This window comes from Parasteatoda tepidariorum, chromosome 1 (assembly GCF_982258835.1).
Source record: "Parasteatoda tepidariorum strain Cologne lab strain chromosome 1, Ptep-v5.0, whole genome shotgun sequence".
In the NCBI taxonomy this organism is placed as follows: Eukaryota; Metazoa; Arthropoda; class Arachnida; order Araneae; family Theridiidae; genus Parasteatoda; species Parasteatoda tepidariorum.
This window is the reverse complement of record NC_141755.1, coordinates 8154494-8179238: the sequence shown is the minus strand read 5'-3', so window position 1 is coordinate 8179238 and position 24745 is coordinate 8154494. Positions and strand designations below refer to the sequence as shown.

The 24745-nt window shown below is 28.6% G+C and overlaps 1 protein-coding gene across 8 annotated transcripts in view; it reads left to right on the top strand.

Annotated features, from left to right (window-relative positions):
* The first annotated feature begins 15805 nt into the window (after window positions 1-15805).
* LOC107439920 (uncharacterized) overlaps window positions 15806-24745 on the top strand; it is a 129694-nt gene continuing 120754 nt past the window's right edge. For 3 of the 8 annotated variants that reach the window (XM_087158886.1, XM_087158880.1, XM_087158844.1), the window contains exon 1: window positions 15806-16136. The gene's annotated coding sequence lies outside the window, so the exon portion shown is untranslated. The remainder of the gene's footprint in view (window positions 16137-24745) is intronic. The other 5 variants (XM_087158917.1, XM_087158898.1, XM_087158913.1 and 2 more) reach the window with 3 other exon arrangements.

The following is a 24745-nucleotide window of genomic DNA, read 5'->3' as shown; positions in this document are numbered from 1 at the left end:
CTCAAATTTTCAAAACAGAAAATCCATGAATCAATAATAAAGAAAACTGATTTTGCTTGCTTGAACCACACTTCAATTTTAAATTATTTATCGGTTTTTACAAAATATAATGCGCAGTAACACTTTTTTTTAAAAATTCAAGCATTATCACGTTTGCATTCCAATAAATTCTGCTATAGGAGATTATTGTTAAGAACTAAAAGCAAGAACATAGGCAACGCTAAATTTTTTTAGAAACAGAAAATCCACGCATCAGTTATAATGAAATCTGAATAATCTTACACGAATCAATAATGAGGAATTTCAATTAGGCATATTCAATAATGATTCAGTAATAATGAAAATTATGTCTGGTCACCTCTGTTAAGTGCACTAAAAACTCAGCAAGAGCCAAAACATGCCTTTAACGTGAATTGTTATTGCTAGATACAATACCAAATGAGTAAAGAAGTATTCTGTTACTATGTTTTATTCCAAAATTATTTACAGTTTGTGAGCACAACTCAAATTTTTAAATATTATACTGGACTGGACATAAGTAAATTATATATTACTACATAATAATAACTAAATGTGACAACAATATCATTTAGCTATTAGATACAGCATATATTTATGATGAAGTATGGTGTTATTTAACATTTGATGGCAATAATGATAAACTCCTTAATAATAATATTACAAATATTATTCTTAGTCTCCATCAGTCTTAATTCTCCTCTTTTTTTTTTGTTAAAAAGGACTTGTTGGATTTTAAATTTCGAACTTCGTTCTTATTATTGTTATTCTTAGTAAAAAGTATATTTATATCTTTCTGGTGATTTTTTTTACTATGAGGTGCTAAAATCCTAGCTTCTTTTCTTTATAAATATAAGCTTTAGAAAAAAAGAAGATATTTTAAAATTAAAATGATGCAGTTATTATGCTGGATTGTATAGTGGGCAAAATAATAAACGAAACACCCAGAATAACGTTTGATCCAATAATCGGATTTTTAAGTACTGTGACTCAATGTTTTGAGGGACTGACCTCCAATATGCTAATTAGTTTGTTCTCACGATATTTTCAGATACGAAATAAGACATAAGAACTAACTTCCTTTGAATAAATACATAATTTTTTCTACGGATTCAGATTCCTGATCCCGAAAATATAGGGGTTAGTCACAAATGGAAAATGTAGTCCCAATAGTTTGGTCAGGAAAGTTGTCAAAAAATTGGACCCGTTAATGATAATTTTGATTTTTGCATATTTCGAGCTTTTTAAGCAATAACATTTTAAGCGAATTGAAAAATTTTGCATACAATTATTAAATTCGTTTATCCAAGGATAATTTCAGGTAAAAAATATCTTTTAGTAATTATTTAATTAGTAACTATATTAAGTAATTATTTTTGCCATTAAGATTGAGTCGTAGTACGTGAAAATCCGATCATTAGGTGATGAAATATTATTCAAGGCGTTTCATTCTTTTTTTCACACTGTACATAAATAATTTACATAACTAATTACACATGAACTAATGAAAATAATTAATTGCGGTAATATCAATACATAAAAATGAGATGCAAAAAAGTATGGTGAATTTTTTTTTTCTTATAAGGCATTCATTTCCAAAATATTTTAGAAACTATTTATTTATAGTTAGAAAATAATTAGAACTTAAAAAAATGCAGAGATTAGAAGTAAAATCTGAGAAAAAGTAAAGTACTAAAAGGTAAATTCATGCTGTGTTGGATTAAAAAAATAAAAAAATATTGAAGAAAGGGAAAGGTGTAATCAATTCCCCATATCGAAGAATTGAGTGGATTCCAAGGAAAAAAGGGAAGTATTAAAAAAAATATTAAGGTGTTCAAATGACACTTTTCTTTGAAGGTGTAGCTATTTCTACATAGTATACTCTGAGAAAAAAAATGTATTTATAAATTCACGGTTGCTAAGCTGGCAGAGGCTTGGAAAAAATCGAACTTGTCACAAATATTTGTGTAGCTACTTTCTGGGTATCGTTCGTGAATTGAATATTCATTTTCAAGGACATACAGCTTTTTATAACTTTGTATCTAGTCCAGAATTTTGTGTTGAACAGTGTCAAAAATACTATGGAATCTTAGAAAAGCAATCTGGGTTTGTTTAGAATAAGGAAAGCGTTCTGTTGCGCATTTTCTTTTTTTTTCTTTTACTAATATCACTTGAAAAGGAACATTTTTAAATAGTAATGTATAGAAAACAAGAAAACAGTTGTGAGAAAATTACATTTTATCTTTTAGCTGCTTTCTTCTTTTCCATATACAACACCACAATAATTTGCTGAGAACTATTAGAACTATTACAAATAATAAAACATAAATAATACGGAATTTTTTTTTCTAAAGGCGTGAGACATAATAAATAACTTATGCCAAAAATAATCAATATGAGGTAGGCAGGCGAGCGTTCCGGGAAAATTAAAGAACTGTCAGCAAACATTTTAAAAGGAGCTTCGAGAACTCACCGTTTTATCTTCTCAGTTATTTAAAAAAATATTTCTGCTACACCGTGAGAGTTTTCTTAAAAAGAATTACGGTGAAATATTGGGGGGGGGGAGGCTATCTTGCCCCCCCCCCACAATATACGAGTACAAACAACGATCACTAAACCATACGGTTTAGTAACTATATGGTTTTGTAACCATTTACAATTAGAATCTTTTGAAAACCACGAAAATGAAATTTAACTGGGCCTTGGAGTTTAGTTATAGTTGAATTGTGTTTCATGAAAGGAATAGTTGTATGTGGCTTAATAAGTTTAAGTAGTAAGGCTATCTATTGCGACAGATAGTAAGAAGGAGTGCAGGACAATGGAAATAGCACATGCCTTGGAGGAAATATTGTGGGGTCAAGATTGGGAATCGAACCTTTGACAGAGTAGCTCTTCGGGCTAAAGTATGTACTCATCTGCAAGGAACCTTAAGTGTAAAGAAGAAGAAACTTTAGAACAAGGAATTGTTCACCATAAACTTATATAAGATTATTAGGCATTCGCCGTTGTGTTAGGTATACAACGAAGGAAAAATAAAAGCATGAATTCGTAATCCTTATCAAATGACATAGCTTCCAGCATTCCAAGAACGTGTGCTCGATTCTCATTGGCTGTGGGCCTGGACAATATCTTCTAGGAGGTATTGGCCAGGATGACCCGGTTGAAATTCAGGTTTTTTAACGGTATTCGGTAAAAGCAGATAATAATTTTTTTTTTCGTGGTTAACAGTTTTAACACCATTTTTTTACAGTTATCAAACTATTTTGCTTAAATATGGTGAAATAGCAATTAATTAAATTGTTCTTTAACCATATTTTTTTTAGAAAATTTTAACAATGTTGAGAATTTCTGACCTGGGTTTCTGTTCTCGAAATATTGAATCGGAAAGTGAATTTCTTAATGTTCTTTTAGAAACTTAGCTATCAGTTTTTTAATTCTACCGAGGCGTGGGTCAGTTTACACAAAGCCAAAAATTTAGTAAAAATTTGTTTATTCTTACACTATTACGTTTTTATTAACTTGCGTTCCTGGGTGAAGATAGAATCTTGCATCGAATTTTCAATCATTTTAGGACAGATTAAAGTGCTCAATTCTTAACTGAAGGTCTGTGCTGGTGGACAAGACGATTGTTATCGCCAAATGGAATTTATTTTGAACTAAATTTTTGATGATTTCCTCAAATCTGAACTGGTGTCTTGCATCTCCTGACAAAGCAAATTTAATTAATTTCCTTACAGCTCTTACAAAATTCATCGCCGAAAGGAATTTCATCAATCAAAATTACGACATTTTTCGTGGTTTGCTATTATACTATTTACGCTTCAACTGGATCTCTATGTCTGATGACTATACATACAAGTTACAAATGTTACCATAATGATTTGCCATTTTTCATTAATTTAAACTTTGACCACTTTCCTACAAAAACAAATTTACAGACACAATAATTTACAAGAAGAAAGTAATTAAACAAAATTATAATTTTAAAGGCAAGAGGGGAAAATGCTTTTTTTTTCTCAATTTGTAAAACAAAAAACGTAGGACACATCCTTTTCGTAAAAAACTTTTATCACCATCGAAGATTGCCCACGTCTTTCGAAAAGTAAGTACCTCAAGTTTTCTTTTCTTTTTTTAGGCGAAATAGAAATAGAAATATTTTCCATTTTTTAGCTCACTTGAAAAGTGTAGCTTTTAAAATTTTTTTATTGTATATATATTTTTTATTTCAAAATTGAAACAATTTATGGGCATGTTCAAATGGATAAGAATCGTTGCCAAAATGCAAAAACCTAACTTTTATGCACAAAAAGTTTAAATAAATCTAAAAGTATTTTAATTATATGCACAATGAGGAAAAATTATGAAATTTAAACCAGCATTTAAAAGTAGAAAAAAAAATGAATTAGAATCTAAACATAAACTCTAAATATATAGATAGATTGGTATCAATTATTGCAAATAAATTAGATTAATTTAAATTCATTTTCCAATCTAAGCATACATAAGTGTAAGTTGTGCATACAATTATTATTAGCATTGTTTAAAAAAAAACTTTAATTTGGATTAAGAATTCATTGTTAAGAAGCATTTTGCAAACAGACGTAAGGTTGAAAATGTTTTCTCATCCACATTTATTGCTATCTGTTACCACTTGATGCAATTGAAAAATCACCAATACATAAGTAACAGTTACACCTATGAATGTCAGTCCGAAATTTCGCGATACACTAAAAAGCTTCCAAGCTGTAAGTTCTACATTTGTAGCATAAACCGCCGTACATGCAATTTCACTTTGCACGTAAGCTTTCAAATCAATGCATCTGAAATTCTTGCATAATCTTTTGATTATGGGAGCGAACTGTTTCGCTTCTTCAGAAACAACGGAAGCTGATAAGACAATTAATCCGAAAATGGTAAAATCGAAAATTATTTGTATGACAATTCCTACCTTCGCAGAAGGATCTATATCCGTCCATTTGGAAGTCAAATAGAAAAAAAAGTACCAACAAGTTCGGGCAAAAGAACAAAGAATTATTATAAGAACCTGCAGAGAAAATATATCATTTGTTTTTCTCACCAATTCTTCAATTTTTAGAAACCTTTTGTGCAAGTTTTGAATCTTGTGAGCCAGTGTATGATGAGCTGAGAGATTATTTTTTAAATTTCTGTATTTTGGATCTGAATGTCTGTCAGGATATCTGTTAAATCTATGAACACAGTTTAGCGCGGATCTATCTAAAACGTTTGTACCCAATAGTTTACTCTTGGAGGAAATATTTCTTGACTGTACCTTTATGCTACTATGTAAAAAGGTTTCAAAAATTGATACAAATCTTGTTTTCCATTTTTTATCTGATGGTTTAAAATTTACACGTAAAAATTTATTCTTATTACGAGTATTCTGATTAGCATAATGACTTTCTGAACGAAGTTTGCACTTGTGCAATTCGAAGCGGTAATTAATAGAGATATCTTTATGCAGGGAAAATGTTTGCAATTTTCTTATTAATTTAATATGTCTTGTCAGTTTTGCGCGCATACAGTGCCTTTTGAATTTGAAGTTTCTCCTCAATTTTTTTGCATCACTGTTCAACGTCCGAAACATTGATTTCAGATGCAAGCAGAATGTGCAGTAAAACATAGTATTACTGGCTGATATGATCCAACTTGTTAAAGCCAAAACAGAGATGTACGTTATATTAGCAATATGTGAATGAAAAATATATTCTGTTACTTTATCAAAATTCAAAACTGCTTCAATCAGCATAATTATACACAGTAGAAGCACGATATAAATGACGAACCATAAATGGCACAATTTTCGTCTGTCGGATGTTTTAATTTTATATTTGCCAGAAATTAAATCTTCAATGAACAGTTGTTGCAAACGCAAAATATCGTTAAATTTTTCTATCAGAGAATCAGCTATAACGGCAGTTATCAAAACTTCTATAAATGAGTAGAAATTATCAAACATATCTGATATTCTAATCATCCGGTAAGTATGATGAACTAGATTAGCATTAAAAGTGATAATTAGTATCATCCTCCATAAATACCAAAATGTGTATCGATAACTTGTCTGCGTGGTGACGTAAACTGGTAATCCTGTGCACATGAAAACATATTTCGAGAAACCTGTACACATTCCAAACCAGTTCATAATTCAAAATTCACTTCTCATAATTCGAAATTCACAGGATCTAGTTTTTAATTCTTTACACTGTATAAGGTTGTTTTTTTTTTTTAATCTAAAGTATTAGGCAAAAAACAAAATTTATAGATCGTGGCATAGTTTGTAGTTTCACAATATCTTATTCAGCAAAATTTGCTTCATATTTCCACCTGAGTTCCTGCATAGTATTTACAGAGTAAGATTCTAAAGATTCCAATAGATATAATAAATAAAAACAATTTCTAGTTGTAATAATTTCTAGATATTAATTCCTAACACGAGTTTCTATTCAAGAAATAGCAATGCATTTAATTTTTTAAAATTTAATTTTGCATGATTTGTAGATTTTATGATTATAATCACTCTAATATCTAAATATTATATTCATTATATCCATGTATTGGTTTTAGTTCTCTTTCAAATATATCAATTAAAAATATGTTTCGATTCAGTACTTACGTATTTTGATTTATTAAGCAGAAAATAAGTTCTAGTAACATACGCTGATTTATTAAATTTTCTTTCATCGTCAAAGTTCATTCTATGAGCTGATATAATAATAAGTTCAATAATCAAAAACAGAATTATTTCAATAATCAATACAGAACAACAGAACTTGAATCAGAACATGTGTGGAAATTAACGTTTTGCTATAGAATTCTTCATGAGTACAAAATATCTTCTCTCATATTCACTTTGCTTCCCCGCTTAAATTTCAGAACTCCTGCAGACGATTTTCAATTTGTTCTGTCGATTCACTTATCTAATAATTCGTTTAAATTTAGCACCGATAATAAGATGTTGGAATACTGAATTCTTTTCATTTAGTTCCAAACAAGATTTTTTTTTATTTTTCTAGAAAAAATCTCTGAAATAAATAGGTTCCTTTAGAGAGTTCCGTTTTATCTAAATAAATGCAAGTGAATGACTTGTTAGATCCAGAGAACTTTTGCTGGTATAATACAACTGCGAACGATTTCATCCTTTACCTTATGTTCCCAACTGAAAAAGACAGCGTATGCAAATGTTTAAACAACTATACTTGATAATAAGTAAAGTGCATATGACTGACATCTGAACAGGAATGAAAAAGTTAATTAGCTTTTTCTTTATTAAAGTAAATTTTCCTCTTGGTCAACTCATCAAATTTGTCATGTTCAATTACCTTTTGTTTGCTCAAAAATGGGCGACTAGTTTTAAATGAGATTAGAAAATAATGTTAAAAAAGCTCATAAAGAGAAATTCTAAAGGTAAGATTTAAACTTGTGTGTAATTAATTGCATTGATAGGAACTTTACAATTAAAATAATAAAAATAAAACAATAAAATAACATTAGTTTCTCAAACAGAGCATGCAATTGAAGAAAAAAATAATGTGTAAAGAGATTAATCTCTATAGTTAACAATGAGTTTGTAATTAAATGAATTAGTAAATACATTACAAATCTAAAATTCTTAACCGATCTAAAATCAATATAGTATTTAACATATTGATACATACAGAAACAATGAAAAGCTCGTTTAATTATTATTTCTGTAAATTGTTTAGACTTCAGATTAATGGAATGATACAGCCATTGAATGAATAATATTGATATAAAAATAACTGCTTAAGCTAATTAACTATGAAGAACTGAAATGATAAGAATAACTTAATTGCTCTGTTTTTTTTATCTAATTAAAATGAAAAACAGCCTGGTTTCGTAAAGATTTTTTTTTTATTGTTAGTATATTAAAATAGTTTTAATAACTCTGTAAGCCATTCGTTGGAATAAATAGGAAAATGAAGAAAATGTAGAATAAGATTTTTTTCGATCGCGTAGCTGAGCAATCGTGAGTGCGATGAATTACTTTTTAAATTTTTTTTAGATATTTATAAGATTGTCTTACATGATTATATGACCTGATTTCATAGGTTTTTTTTCTTTAAAAATTGTTTAAGTACAGAAAGAATTTTCAAAATTTATAACCTTAAAGAAAGTTTTTATAAAGCAATAATTGATGGAAATAACAACGATAAGAAAAATATCATCGTCATTTTTAAGGAAAAATTGACGATAATTCAATATTTGCATCAATTAGTGATCACGAAACATTGTATATATATATACTTCAAAAACGGTATTTAATTTTAGATTTAGAAAACCCAATATTTATAGCTAATTGATTAATATCCAATAGATTCTAAATATGTTTTCTATCTATTAGATTTTATGACATAATACTGTAATAGTTATATCTTGTGTCACGTACAAGATATAATTATTTCTCATAACCGGGTAGCCTTATATTGCAGTAGTGTTACACATGTGGGATTGATAGATTGATAATGACCTGACAATTATCACATGACCAGTGTTGATCTGTATAAATAATAATGGCGTGAGCATGCATTCGACTATTAAAAATTTTTTGACTGAGAAACAAATGGTGGTAGTAACCACTAACCTGAGCATCACACTTCCCATTCACCCAATCAAGACCAGGGATGGTTCGGGGGATAAAGAGATCGCCTCTAAATGAATTACACCCAGGTTTGAGTCCCAGCGATGGCTGGTTGTAATAAATTCTGCTCCCATCTTGCACCGACCACAGTTTTGAAGTAAAATATCCTTAGTGGTCGATGAATCATGAGTTCGAACCCACTTGTCATCAAGTTAACCGTGGTAGATTTTCGTGGGTTTTCTCTACTTGTAACGTAACAGTGGGTTAGTTCCATCAAAATGTCCTCCATAAAGGCAGGTTAGTCCAGACGTTAGGACCAGCAGTTCACTTGTCTCCTGGAATTTATATTACTTTATAGCCACCGTTAAACAGCAGACCCTGTTCTGAGTTTACGATAGCAATGTTCATCTCGTTAGTATTATAGTTTTGAACCTAACACAGAAGACAATTGAACTCCTGGATCAAGAAATGGAAAAACTAGCCTTCGTACTGGATTTTTTTGATAGCACTAAACAGCATTTGCGTGACATTGAGATGAAAACCACGAGAACCTTCCACAGCTAACTTGACAGCAAGGGGACTCTAACCCATGAGAATATTTCACCAACTGAGGATATTTCACGTCAGCACTGTGGTCGGTGCAAGTCGGATGCAGATTTTTTTCGACCAGCCGTCGCTGGGAGTCGAACTCGGTTCACCTCATTGGAAGGCGAACGCTCTATTCCCTGAGCCATTGCGACTCTGTCACTTGGATTGGGCTCAAAATTACAAGGCTGCGGAGTTGATCATAGAGTAAAACCGATTGGAATAAATCGAAAAATGTGTTGACTGTTCATCGCTGGTTATAAACAAGAATGAAACTACACAATCGAAGAACACATACGTGTTTGTCTTCGTTATATATTTTGACACTCATATATTTTTTTGGCAAAAACGTGTTTGGATTTTTTTAGCTCTAAAATTGTTTGACTCAATTACATGCGATCGAATTTCAGACCACAAAGATACGATCGGGTGAAGTGCAACCCAATCAGATGTCCAGCTAGTTATAATTTAAATAGGGTTGTTCAAAAATGAATTTTTAATTAATATTGATTGTTTTTAAGTCTCAAATAAATAAATTTTCATTATCAATGGGTAAATGTTTAAAACCATTGAAAGAAAAATCAGTAAATGTCTTAAAAAAAGGACAAAATACTAAAAAAAAACTTTCTCCGAAAATTTCATCTTCAATATTGAATTTTTGTTCAATATTTATTTAATTAATTGCTTACAGGAAAAAAATGTTGATGAAGGTATTTGTATGAGATTTTTAAACTTGTTTTAGTTTAGTTAATGACAAAAAAGTTTTTAAAGATTTAAAATGGTAGTTCTTTGAAAATTTATTTGTTGAAAACTGAATTATAAAACAATATAAGAGCTTTAATTGATAATTTCTCCCTCAGAAAAATAATTACAGAGTATAAGCATTAATGAGTTCTCTTTACTTATGTTTATGTAGCATTCTAATAGCACTGTTATTCTATTTTAAATAAACGTAACCTGGTTTTAAGTATTTTGTTTTTACTTTACTATACTTCATGTATTTAAAAGAAATTATAAATGATGTTCCTCGACCATTTTTAAATGTCGTTCTACAATCCATGATAAATCTACCAAGCTCCTGTTTTTATCCCTTAAATTAAACGTTCTGAATTCTAAACAAGCACAACTCGATTTATTTCATCTACAGAGTGTTATCCCATTTTTTTTCGCAACAAATTCAGTTTCTTAGCCCTATTTTTCTGGCTTCGTTTCATCTTTAAAAGCAGGATAATTTATTATTCGTTTATTTTGCAATCCCTGTTCTACATTTTTAGATTAACTCATTTCTTCTCAAAATTTTTCTTTCTTATATGCAAAACATTATTTGGTTTTATAAAACAGCGACTCTAAGCCAATCCATTAATGCCAGATATTCCACATCCTTGCAGCAATGAAAAGGTCCTGAACTTACTTTTAAATTACGTAGATATATTTTTTTTTGTTAGCTACCTCTCTTGTTTAAGATACATTAAAAAAATATCCTGATTGCGAATCCAAATATAGTTTTTATTTATATTTCGATTGATACGCAAAACTTTTTTTCTTAATAAATGCTAAAAATGGAAAATAATAATATTAATTAAAAGATAAATTAAAATAATTTTAATTACTAATGCGTTTTTAGCAACTGCGTTTAAAATATTGAAAGAATTGGCTTCATTTAATTAGGAATAGGTGTTATCTAAGAACATATTCGACCGAAAAAAGTGCGCAACGTGTTTTTAAACAATTTATTTTCCGAATCAGCAATTCTTTTGTGTTCACAATATAATAATAATCAGAAAAAAATATTTAATTAAATTATTCTTATTATTTTCTTTTTGCTGTGGACCTTTGAAACTATTTTGATTAATGAGTGTTTTACTTTATTTAAAAGAAACTTATTTTTAGTGATTTATTGGATTTTTATTTATTTATTTATTTACTTTTACATCTTCTCGGAACTTTCGAAAACAATTTGGATACCTACAAGTGCCAATTTAACAGCCAATCAGGTTTGACAAACACTCGTGACGTTTTTACAGATATCCAATTAAATCTGAATTAAATAACAAAGTTAAGCATCACATCACTCTTTCTCGAGTTGTAAGTACCCAATTAGGCTTCTTTTTTATGAAGAAGTGTAATTTGAATATAGACTTTCGTCATAGGGATTTGAATTGTCAGTAAAATCTAAAATTTGGAAATTTTCATTTCCAATATCAATTCATAAAGTTATAAGACATTAAAATTTAGTAAGTAAATTTCTTTTGATTAAGTGCTTATAAAAAATACAAATTCGTCATTAAAGAAATTCTACGTAGTTTTAATGTATATTTCACTGTGTCTTTTTAAACTGTTTACTTTTTTGTTATAGAATTAAGAAAGGGAAAATTTTAAGTAAAGAGTAATTCGATTCATTCATGTCTTAAGTGCTGGTAGTATTGATATTTCTTTATATGTAATTAAATGTTAATTAAAAAAACTTGAAAAATATTATTTTTTAAAATTAAAAATTTATTATCAAATAAAATAAATTACAATAAAAAGATTTTGGTGAGCGTTTCACTTAAAGCATATTCTAATACATCACGTTTTGACCCATTTACGAAAATAGTTTTTACTAAGTATTAAAAATAAAAGCAGTTTTTAAGAAAATAATATCACAAATAGATTTAGAGACTGAAAATGTAATATTACGAGATTCTAAAATTTGAATAAAGGAAACATTAAAAAATAATAAGAAGAATAAATCGCTTGAAATGTTACGTTTTCGATATGTTAGTCTAATTTGAATAAAATATTTTAAGTACTCATAAATATTTAGTTGAAAAGAATCGGCGAAGACATAAAACATGATCGTGATAGGAAATAAAAATTATGATGAATATAACTGGGTCGTCGAAAAAGAACAAAAATAGGTAAATTAGGAGGCCGAATTATTTTTATTTCCATAATATGATTTCAAAAATGCTTTGAATAAACAAGTTAAACTGTCTTACAAAATAAATATTTTATAATCAAGTACATATAAGAACTGCAATGGAACATTTCGGACTATAAAAGAAAGGACATAAAAATTGTTTTTAATGAAAATAATAACAATAGAGTACCATTTGATATTCCTTTCTTTATCCTGGAAACGCTAATGCGGACTTTAATAAGTTGTAAAATTTACTAACAAAGGCAAAATTATCATCCATTCATGAGGAAATTTTGAAGAGAAGATGTAGATGGACTTGGCATATCCTTCGTCTGAAGCGGAATAGCCCTGCTAACATCGTACTTACTTTGGCACCCGATGGAAAACGTAAAAGAGGAAGGCCAAGACTTACTTGGTAAAGATACATGAACCCGAGCAAAGCATATTTAGATGAATAAAAGAAGGCAAGAGGGCTGTCTCAGGACAGGGGTGCCTGGAAAAAAAGCTGGCCAGCTGGAGCGAAGAGATAGGTATAGATATTGATTGTAAAGGAACACTCCGGATTATAAAAAAAAAAGGACATAAAAATTGTTCTTCATAAAAATAATAATAATTAAGTACGATTTGATTTTCCTTCCTATTCATGGGTACGTTTATGCGAATTTTAATAAATTGTAAAATTTACTGTAGTAAAATAAATACACTAGGGGAACATAATGCTGCCCATCTTGTTTTACTGCGGCGCCTTCCACTTTTTTTTCAAATATTCTCCTGCTTGCTAGACAGTACACTAGGGCAACGTAGCACAGCCCATCTCTTATCAGCTCTTTTTCTGTTTCCTAGACAGTAGGGGAGAGTGGGGTCAATTGTAACATTTTTTACTTAACTATTTTTAACTAACAAAAAATCCAATATATTATTAGTATTAATTGACAGACGAGTAAAGTAGACTATCCTCTACTAGAAAAAAAAAATACCTAATTTTATATGTTATTATATTAGTTATTAACAATTTTTGACAGTCGAGCACTTGTTACAATTGTCCCCACTTACGGGGTCAATTGTAACAGTTCATAAATTCAACTAAAACATAGTTAATTATACATAGTATCATAGTTGTGATATATTTCTTTATTGATCAAAATAGTAGTGATATTTTAGGAGTAAAAATAATAATGAGCAGAGACCTAAAGGGTTAAGCTTTTAACTTTAAGGGGTTAAAAATTTTAATTTATGGTGTGAAAGGTGACAAATAAAATAATGCACATGCAACATAATATAAATGATATAGGAAACTATTGGTGGTTCTTAAAGACTTAAGTAATGGTTTGTAAACATAAGATTGTTTATTTTCAGCTGTTACAATCGTCCCTTTACTTATTGTTACAATTGTCCCCAAGACGCCACTTCAGCTTCATTTGTTAAAAACAATGCTAGTTAATTAGCAAAACTAATCTTTTTTTTTTATTGAAATGTTAATTAAGGTGTCCACTTACATATTCGGTTACTAATTTTTATTTGTTTAAACAAAATTACTTTGTTACAATATAATATTCTAATACCAAAAAAAGTAATTGCGTGGCGTGAAAATATCTTTTGTGATCTAACTCTTTCAAAAGTACATAAAAATGATTGCCATCAGGGGTGTACATGTAGATTTATTAAATACACCTTGTGCGCCACCTAGGAACCAAATCTAGAACCCGACACTCGAAATTTTTGCTCTGTTACAATCGTACCCTGTTACAATTGACCCCACTCTCCCCTACTCTAGGGAAATGCGCCACCGCCCATCTTTTATCAGCTCTTCTCCTGTTTGCTAGACGGTACACTAGGGGAATACAGTACCCCCTATTTTGTTTTTCCCCACTAATCGTAAAATGCATTCGTTTTGAATAAACCAGTTTAAATGTCGTACAAAATTAGCATTCAATAATAAGGCATCTAAAAGAACAATAAAGTAACAGACAGAAAAAGTGTTTTTATCTCCTTCAGAACCGATGGAAGGAGAAAAAAAAGCGTTGTGGTCCAAAGAGTACTCATTGAAAGTATTGTATTGAGATCACTCCGTGTGATCTTGTGCCGCTAGAGTCGGAAAGGCTCGTTTCATATATGATACCGTGGGCCATAAAGCGAGAATCGGGTGATCACGGTCCTGAAGGCGTAAATAAAAAAAATAATAACTTTGTATAATTTGATGTTTCTGCCTTATTGCTTCAAATGGTATGCACATTTTAATGGGTTTACCACTGTAGTAAAATTATGACAATAGGGGAACACAATACCTCCCAAATTGTTTTTCGTCACTAATATGACTTTTTATCGGGAAACTACAAAATTTTGTCTAAAACATTACAGGAGAAAGAGTATTGATTTTTATGCGACATTTTCTTTATAATTCCGCAATAAATCTTGAAACTTTGCAGCTAAAAGAAAGTGTTTAAATTAGGCAGCCGCAGAATAAAAGTTTAAGTTAAAAAATTGTATTTAAATTATATTATTAAATTAATTAGATAACACATAACATGGTAATATGATTAACACTTTGATGCAGAAACTTTTATTGAACATAATTTCTATTATTTTGTATTAATTTCGGTTAAAATAAGTAAAAAAATATTGTATTTAGTGTTTTAATAATTTATGGTTATAAAATACAACGTGAAACACGGGTGCCCTTTCTTGCGTTAAAGGTAAAATCTTGCAAACACTTCTCACTTCTAAATAATACTTTTTCAACTTTGCACTTATTTAAATTCTTTGAGAGACAGTTATTCATTATTGAAATTTAATTAATTTACAAAATGAATTATTGAACATTTTTTAATATTAAGGAAAAAAAAATTCTTACGACTTCTTTTGGATTTTATATTTTAGTACAAATACAATTCTGATAATATAACAGATTCTTTTTACTTACTATTAGACTGTTTTTTATAATTAAAAAATACTAACTTATTGCATGTAATTAGAGCGTCAGAAAAAATATATAAAAAGTTGCGTCATAAGTTTTATAAGCTTTGTCAAATAAACAAGTACCATTACTTTTTCCTCAGATTTTTTCTTCTTCCACAAATTTAAACCCCCATCTCCAAAAAGAGTGTAGAAAAATAGATCACATGACATAAAAAGCAATTTACTTGCAAATAAATTGATAATAACAATCTGGTAAATCATCGATTTTATTTTATTAGTAAAAAGAAAATTTTCTCATCTCCTTTCTATGAATGCATCCCGCAAAAGCAAAATCTAGAAATTTTTGTTCCTAATTTCAAGAAGCGCACCAGCTTTAATTGCATAGTTTTTAATTAAATTTTTTCCCAGTTTCATCAATCATCGTGTCCAATTTTTTACAATTTCTCATTTGTTTGTACCTGAGAAAGTGAATTCAAATATCTAATTCACACCATTTGTCTGCTCAAAAACTTTCATTCTTCAACCCGCTTTGCTGGGCTTGCACAAAGACGCACAGTTTTCCATCAAAGTTGTAATTGATGAGTCACAAGCATGTCTGGTGAAAGAAAAAAGAAGAACACATTAAATGTACAGAGTTAAAAAAAAGTGCATTTTCAGGGATTAAGAACGGAGAACAAAAAAAGGCGCCAAACTCCTTCGGCTGTTTTAATCCTTGAAAATAAGAGTGGCCACGGTATTTCAATCACAGTCGAATATGCAGCAACGCCCCCAAAGCCCCCTGTTTACAGGGCAGAGCCATTTTTAGTCCCCAACTAAAATCCTCAAAATAGCTAGCAGTCTCCAGAAAGTCATGTGACAAACATCGCATTTTAAAGCACGGCATTGCTGGCTACTGTCTTTCGTCGAACGATCTTTCACTACCGACAAAACATTTCACAGCTATCTTCACACTGAGAAGATACTTTACGAACGCCTCAGCTGTCATACTAATCAGCTTTAAGTTACTTTTTTTAAAATTAAATGTAAACTAATATCTCCAGTACAGTTAGATTTATTTATTTTTTTGACTTCTAGAACTTTTCCCTTCTGTTTAAAGTAAGTGAAGTTCTGTATTCCTATCGTGTTATGCATTAATATTAAACCTAAAATATTTAGTAGATAAAAAAAAACTTTTTTTTTTCTGTTACCTGTTAATTGACAAAATGCAAATTAAATAGCTGAGTGTTTAGTTGGACCTGGTCATAGATATACTACTATTGAATTTCAGCAAATTTTCAGCAAATAAACACTAAAAAATAGCAAATGCACAATTGTTTCAAGGAACTTTCGGAATTCAGTAAAAATATTACTTGATGGTATTTTTTTATTAAATTGATGAAATATACATTACACTATTTCGTATAAAGTATACACTTTTTCGGGTCTTGTACCTTTATAGCTTCAAATACCCAATAAATTCAATCAACGTATAAATAATAGGGAGATTACCCCATACAAAGATTCTCTATGACAATTAAATTTCTGAACTTCATTCATAATCTTCTAAAAACGCGTGAAGTAAATTTTTGAAACCAGTAAACATATAAATATTACATTGACATAAGACACGTTTAGTTTGGAATCAAATTTTACTCAATTGACTGTTGTTTCCAATTTAAAATATTCACATTTTTTGCAAGATTATTGATACATGTTTTTTAATCTCTTGGAGGATTCCGATAAACAACATTCCTGTTTTTATTGTTACTTTTTTAAAATTTGTTTTAACTTTCTATCACATTTAAAATTTTCATTCAATATTTCAAAACAAAATAAAAAAGACAAGATTTTAATTTTTATAAAATGGTTCAAATATAGTTTTTTTAAAAAATTATTTTCGCGATCACTAGAATACCTTTAAATACATCCACACGAATTTTATTAAATTTGATAGTTTGGGAATTTTCATGACGGCGTTTCAAAATGATTTCTTATAATTTTCAGCAAAAAAAATTTCTACAAGGGGATTCTGATTTGAGCGAAGAATAATACTTCCACAAGCTACCCTGTTTTTTGTTTGAGATTATAACATTAAAATAAAATAAAAAAATTAATTTATTCCATTCTGTTTAATAATTTATTTAATGCCAACATACAGCCAAAAACTGAATTTTTAGTTAAATTTATAAATTTTAATAAAAAAAAATAATTCGGTATTTGATTTAATTTTAATGTTAAGTTTTTATTTCATGCTATTAAATAAAAACGCGTTTGCATTTAAATCTTATATCGATATTCAACTAAATTATTATCGTTTTCCTTTTTGATCATCATTCTAAAAAATATATTCATTCTTTTTAATAATTTATTTAATGCCCACAGAGCTAAAACTGATTTTTAATTACATTTTTATAAAAGATGTATTGATTCTTTGGAATTTTTTTTAAAAAGAAATTCTAATGCCGAGTATTCAATCAAAAAACTTTGTACTTTTTTTTACAGATTTATTCAATTTAATTATTATCGTTTTCTTTTTTCATCAGAAAAAATCCATTTATCCACTGAAATTCGGAAAATATGCATTTTTCTTTTTTCAGGAGTGGGAGGGGGTGGGGTTAAAAGTCAAATAACAAAGTGTGCATCTTGGCTTTTAATAGCTACTTATCAAACTATAGAAATTAAAGATATTTAATTATGATATTTTCAAAGAATACATACAGGAATTTTGCGTTCAACTTTCTAATTATGACGTCTTGATTTGTATGATTAATAGATTTTGTGTAACAAAAGAACTTTCCTTACGAAATACAAAACATAACTAGATAGGTATGGTTATAGATTTTTCTAAACTCCCATCGCTTTTGTCTCATAACTTGTTTCCTTTTCATGTTTCCTTTTTATTTTTGTAGTCATTTCTTTTGAAAATCATTTCAGTATTCTCTTTTACCACTTGTTTTAGTTAAGGTCATTCCTCTGAAAACATAGCCTTGTTAATGAAGAAATAAATTCATCTTCAATAGCCTTTATTTTTCTTGTTTGAAGGTAAACCTGAGCTTGAAATTGAGTATTGAAACGGCACTTAAATCAGTTTACTAAAAAGGAAATTTATGCTTTTACTTGTAAGTCAAAGCAAAAGAAATAACATAGTATTGAACATACAAAATAACTTTTTATTTATTTGAAACAATTTTTACAAAAAATTATATTTCATACATTTCATTTATATATTTTTAATTTTCTTATAGTTCAAATACATTTCATTTATATATTTCTTCAAAAAATATATTTTGTTCTCACATAAAGTGTATGTTGAATACAGTCATATGAGTGTAAACAGGCCTAGTTAATAAATTACAGCTAATTAACAATTAATTAATATAAAAGTTAATTATTAGTTAAGATTTTAAAAAAAGGAGAGTCTCTAATTTTTTATTTTGTGGTAGATTTTATTACGAATGAAGTTTAAATGTTAACAATTTATTAATGGTATGGTTATGGAATGTTATGGCATTATTATACATATTGGTATGATTATATATTGTATTTTATTTAATCAAAGTTCTTTTAAAATATAATGTGCAACTCTTAATATTGTACCCCTAATCAGATTACTCTAAATCTTGTAATTTTTTTTTCTTCCTATAAACTCTGGGACTAGTTTTTAGAAAAGACTCTTTAAGGAAAACTAATTTGTTTTTGCCTAACATGAAGAGAAAAATTCCTCGAAACCTGTCCGAGATTAACCCATCGGAGGTGGGACTCTCACTGTGAACCCTTAATAGATAACCATTTTATGTGATCCCTGCGTTACTTTTTGTATTCCAACTAAACTGCTTCTTTATAGAATTCAAATTCTGTGTACTTGTTTCTGAAAAGAGAACTTATCGTAGTTTAGTAGAAAATTGGATTTCAAAAATTAAGGACTTTTAACTTGCGTATAAATAATTTTTGAAATGAAAAAAAAGCATTAATTTTGTATAGTGGTACATTTTGAGCGAACTTATTAAATTAGGGATTTGCAATCTTTGTAACATAGGTTTTTTTTAAAATTTTATTTATTATTGTATAATTTAATTAATATAAATGTGCAATGGTACAGTGCGCAAAAAACAAAAGATGGAACACCCTGATTATCTTTTGATCTAATGATCGGAATTTCATGTACTAGGACTCAATCTTAATGGTTCACCCATTAATGGGGTGACCCCAAATATGCTACATAATTAGTCCAGCCGATATTTTACGTTACAGTGCACTTTCTCTGAGTAAAAATACTTCTTTTTGGACGGATTTGAGTTTCTTTCCCTGAAAATAGGAGGCATAAACGGGAAAATAGGGTTCCAATAGTTTAGTCAGAAGAGCGGTCAAAAGTATGAATACCTTAATATAAATTTTACATTTTGAGTGTTTTTCCATATCTCAAGAACTTTTTATATTTTTTGCAAAGCTATGAAATTTATTTATCCAAATAAAAATTCATGCAAAATATAATGTTTTTTTCTATTTTTTGTAATTTTATTTAATAATAGTAAATTTTTGAATTGTAAGGTATACAGATTTTTTCATCATTTTGACGAATGTAATTTTATATGGCAAAATAAAACTCTTACGGATTTGGTCAAATAGTTGCCGAGAAATCGAATTTTAAATATACTAAATTTTTTAAAATTCGATTTCTTTGAAACTATTCGACTTTTTAGTTCAAATTGTTTATTTTACCTTACATACATACTAAATGAAATACAACATATTTTCTTTTTAAATAAACAAGTTTAGTTTAAATAAACAAATAATTTTGGTTTAAATAAAATAAGGATTTTTATTGACAGTTTTTTTTCAAAATTAATTAAGCTTTTAGTTACACTATACAACTCAAAAATAGACAGTAAGCAACACAACAATAAACCTCTTTAGCAAAAATAGGTTATAACCCAATCACCTTCCTTCTTATTATTATATCAGATATTTTACGAATTTTATTTGTTGCTATTGTAAATCATTATTTAAACATTGTGAAAACAAATCCTGAAAATCTAACGAAATATTTACTTAATTCATAACGGAAATGCACTTGTTTTAAATTTTTATTTCAAAATAGACACTTTTTAGTAATGCATATCTAGAACACAAAAATTAAACAAATTAATCATTTTCTGTTTTCGATATTGTTGTTCGAATGTTAAAAGACCGGATTTCCAATGCAAAAGAAAAAACTGAAAATTAAGTAAATGCTATTTTTTATATGGGAAAATGAATAGGAAATAGAATAAGCATATGTTTATTTGTTTATTCAATACTACCCAGTTAGTTTGATAAACCAGATGGATCTAACTCAAATTAATCGCCTAAAGTGGTTTAGTTAAAAAAAAAAAATTTAAAATAGTAACAGTTTTTTCTATTGTATAATCACCAGATGGCAATTTATAAAAACCAGTTTATTAAATAAGCGTTATTCATCTTTAACAGTCAAACATATACACATTTTAGGCTAAAATATTCGTTCGTGATTTTCTCTTTCTAGGAGGTAATTATTTCAATGAGATAAAAATTATAGAAATATATGGCAATGATGACCTCTGAGGAACACCCTTTATTGAATAAAGTATGCATACTAATAGGCTACTATAATCCTTGCGTGCTCCGCTCGCCAACCACCGTTATATTTTTTTCTCAAGCGTCAATATTTTGCACAAAAATTCAAATAATTTTGTCTTAAAAATGCACCATTAATGCAGCTTTATGTACGAATATATTTTCGCAACGGAATAGAAAAGCATTTAGATTTGAAAAATAATCATCTGTACTTGAAAAAAAAATAACCTAAGGAATACAGATAGTAGGACTCAATAGGGAGAAATATATGAGGTAATTTTTCTTTTTGACAAGACTTGTAAAAAGTAAGGGATGGTTTTAATCGCTGTTAATTAAGTTTCGTTTTTTTAAATTTCAATATGAATGTTAAGATTTGTATTGAACAATATATGAACTTTCTCTGTCTCCCGCTTTTTTATTTTTATTTATTTATTTATTTTGCTGCTTTCGATTGGCATCTTCAGTGTGAGCTTATAATATAAAGAAATAAATGTCTCGTGAAAGAAAAACAAATTTTCTACAACAATGAATAAATATTCAATATTTAAATCAAAAACGCTGAAAAAACAAAAAATATTAAATTTGCTGTAACTTATACAGATCGAACCAAACAAGGTATTTTTTCCCACAAGTTAAACAGTAAATGATTCTCGAATTAACCATTGAATCTTAAATTTAAATCGTATTCTCTATACTTTTTCTACCACCTTCGTAATTTCTAGTTTCGACGTTTTATAGATTTTGTGAAACAAGGCGAAATGTAACGTTGAGAAGAAAAAAAAGTGAGGCAAAATTCGTAAAAAAAGTACTTAAAAACTAAATATGGCCCACTTAGCATACCTAATTTCAACTTTGTTGTTGCTTCCATGCGGTCTGAAGAGATGGCCTGTATGGTGCATTTTTTTGATACAAGTATAACCTTTAAAAATTCTCGAACTATTAATCAAATGTTACATTTTATTATTCCATTATAACACTTTTCTACATTTTTCCGTGATGGCAAAATTTTAAATTATATAGTTTTTGAGGAGCAAAATAAAATGTAACGTTATGTTAAACACCCAAAACAGCAGTAACAGCTGCTTCTACGATTTTTTTTAATACAAAGATATTAATATAAGTATAGTGATAACACTTATGATTCTAAGTTTTCCAAACATTTTACGATTAAATAAGCTTTACAGTTTTATTTGCTTTTGATCAATTTTCGAAGTGTAAATAACTATAATTTTAAATGTGCTGTATTTTCTAAATAGGTGAGCAGCAAATTTATTCCAACGCTTTCAATCCTGCATTTATTTTTAGTTCTTAATTTAAGGCATATAATTCGAAATTCTGTACATGCCATGTAGCAAGAGCGTTGACATCTTCAACTCTCGTGGGTGAACAAAAAACGAAATAAAAATTGACATTGTTGTTGCTTTCTATAGCGATTTCCAGATTGGAATTCAACATGGCACGCGCAAGTTCAGTTCTATATTTTCTTTATTTTTTGACACAGATGCTTCATTTGATATGCTAAAGGTCATCATTTTCATCTCACCTATCTTCTTTACGCCTTCTTCCTTTAAGGAGCGGCGATGAATTTTAAAATTTCACTTTTCCAACTTCATTTCTCTTCATAAGCGTAGGTTTATATAAATAGAATGATTTATTTACGCATTTAATGTCATCTTAGTTATCGTTTGAGAGTTTTCAATTTTGAATTACAATCAGTTTTATGAATAGCTTCTACATTCTCTGAAAAATCGATTCTGAGTTGGGCTTCATAAACGCTCAAATTTGAGGCGACTCTCATAAGATGTTGAACCGTATTTTGTTCGAGTTTAGTCTTAATATCGTGTAATCGAGTATTTTCGTGTAATAAAAGATCCGAGAAAGATTAATTTACAGAAAAAAGGTATTTTAGTATTAAACATTTTCTCTGCTATCTATTCAATCGCATTATATTATGAATTAAGCATGGCTTCTGAAAGCAATGGTCAATACATTCTGGAAATAATTAAATGAAATTAATGTCATAGAATTAGAAAGGTACATAGACTCAAAATTCCTTACTTCTAAAAACCGTAAAAATTAAACGAAAAGATAATATTTGAAAAACAAATTTAGGAAAGGAAAAAAAAAATGCTAAGTAGTCCGTTCTTAACCCTTTGAAGCACAGTGGTACGACAGCGAAACCGCACTTTTTAAAAAATTATTCCTAGCGGCACAAAGGTCAATCTCCGAAACCAATAATATTAAAGTATTATTTTAACTTTACTAAACATCACCAGATAGCAGCACTACACTTAGATTATATCTTCCTTTGAAAAAAATAAAAAGTTTTCAAGGCCCTTTTTCATTACTACAAGTTTTTTTTTTTTACTCAATAAAATACAAAAAAAGTTTGAAGCATATCACTCAGATTTGTTGTTTATGAGCTTCTTTTGACACACAAATTTTTCCCAATAAAGATTCCTCAGAAAAGTATTTAATTTTTACCTTTATATTTTTTGGTTTCAGAGTGAAGCCACTGTGCCCCTAGAACATTATATCCACCAACACGAGTCTTTATACTTTTTCCCCCTTCCTTCACTCAGATAGTGAAGTGGGTAAAAATTTATTAGGGTTTTTTCTTCATGGGGCTTATAAATGGGGAGCAATGTGTCTCTTATCTATTTCTATTGAAAATAAAGTCTATTACTTCAAATTTCTTATCTGAAACAAGTTAATTCTGCTCATTTGAGTTCTTTTTGAATAAGCGAACAGTCGTATTTAGTTGATGCTATAATATCTATTTTCTACTATTAAAATTTTTCTGCATTTTATTTGTCTTAAAAATTAAGAATTTAAATTTTTTATTATTATTATTATTTATTTATATTGTTGATTTTCAATTCAATGATAATCAATTCATTTTATTTCATATTTTATTTTTATTATTATACATTTTATTTTCATTATTATATATTTCTGTACTATTTATTTTATCCTGATATTGTATAATATATATTATATTTTACTTAGAATATTTTTTGTGTTTGAAATTCATGCGTTTTATTTTTCACTAATATATATTTTATTATATACTATTTTTGTATTATATTATATTTGTTAAAGCCTTTTTTGGTCTTTAAAATTATATAAATAGTTTTAGTACTTTAAGTTTATTGTTTGATTTCTGAAAAGTGAAAATTTATTGTAAAAAAAGTTAAAAAAGATAATATTTTTTTTTCACATGAAAATGTTCTATGTGGACACTGGTTAACCACCGAAACCACCACCCCCTGTGTGGTGCAATGAATCAGAATTTTTTTTAAATGTCATTTTCCCATTCTTAGATCCTAAGCATCATAATTAATTTCTCAATTTTAAAAAAATATGAAAATTTATGTTCGTGTGCCTCAAAGGGTTAAAAGGAAAGACATCCCGCAAATTTATTTCTATAAATTTAGCATTTCATCCCCTCCCGTAAAAAGTGAACATTTAAAAGTCTTGCAAAATAGTTTGTACAGCAGGGCTTCGTCAAGTTCAGCGACAGCTCTGAGGGTTGTAAAAAAATTTAAATGATTTTACATTTCAACGAACGCCTGAATTTATAACTGTGTAAGACTAACTGCAATGATGCAAATCAAGTTTAAGAAATGGCAAGCGAGAATAATGCATTTTTGAATTTCACAAATTCCTGAGCCAATTTTTCCAAACTACTTGTACTAATGAGAAAAAAAACTAATTATAATATACCACTATTATGGTAAGCTTCCGTTGTACCTTTAATGTTTTTGAGATGATTACTGATTACTACAATGCATTTAACTTTCTTTTTTTCACCTCCATATTGTTTGCTAGCACTTTTATTTAAACATTTTGCTTTTTTGTTTTTAAACAGCTGTTATTAATATTTCAATCGAACTCCGTTTTCTTACATTTCAGTATTAGTTCGTAAAGGTGCCAAATAAAAAATAATAATTGAGTTTTGAATTTGATTTCCTTTTTTAAAAATTAACAAAATTTTGTTTTGGATTAGAAGAATTTTTCAAAATTTTCCCTTTCTATTGCTATGACAATTGAAATTACAGTGGATAAAAAACGAACTACCTTGAATAACTTTTGATAACGTTCTGAGACTCAATCTAAATGGTTCGAGGTGG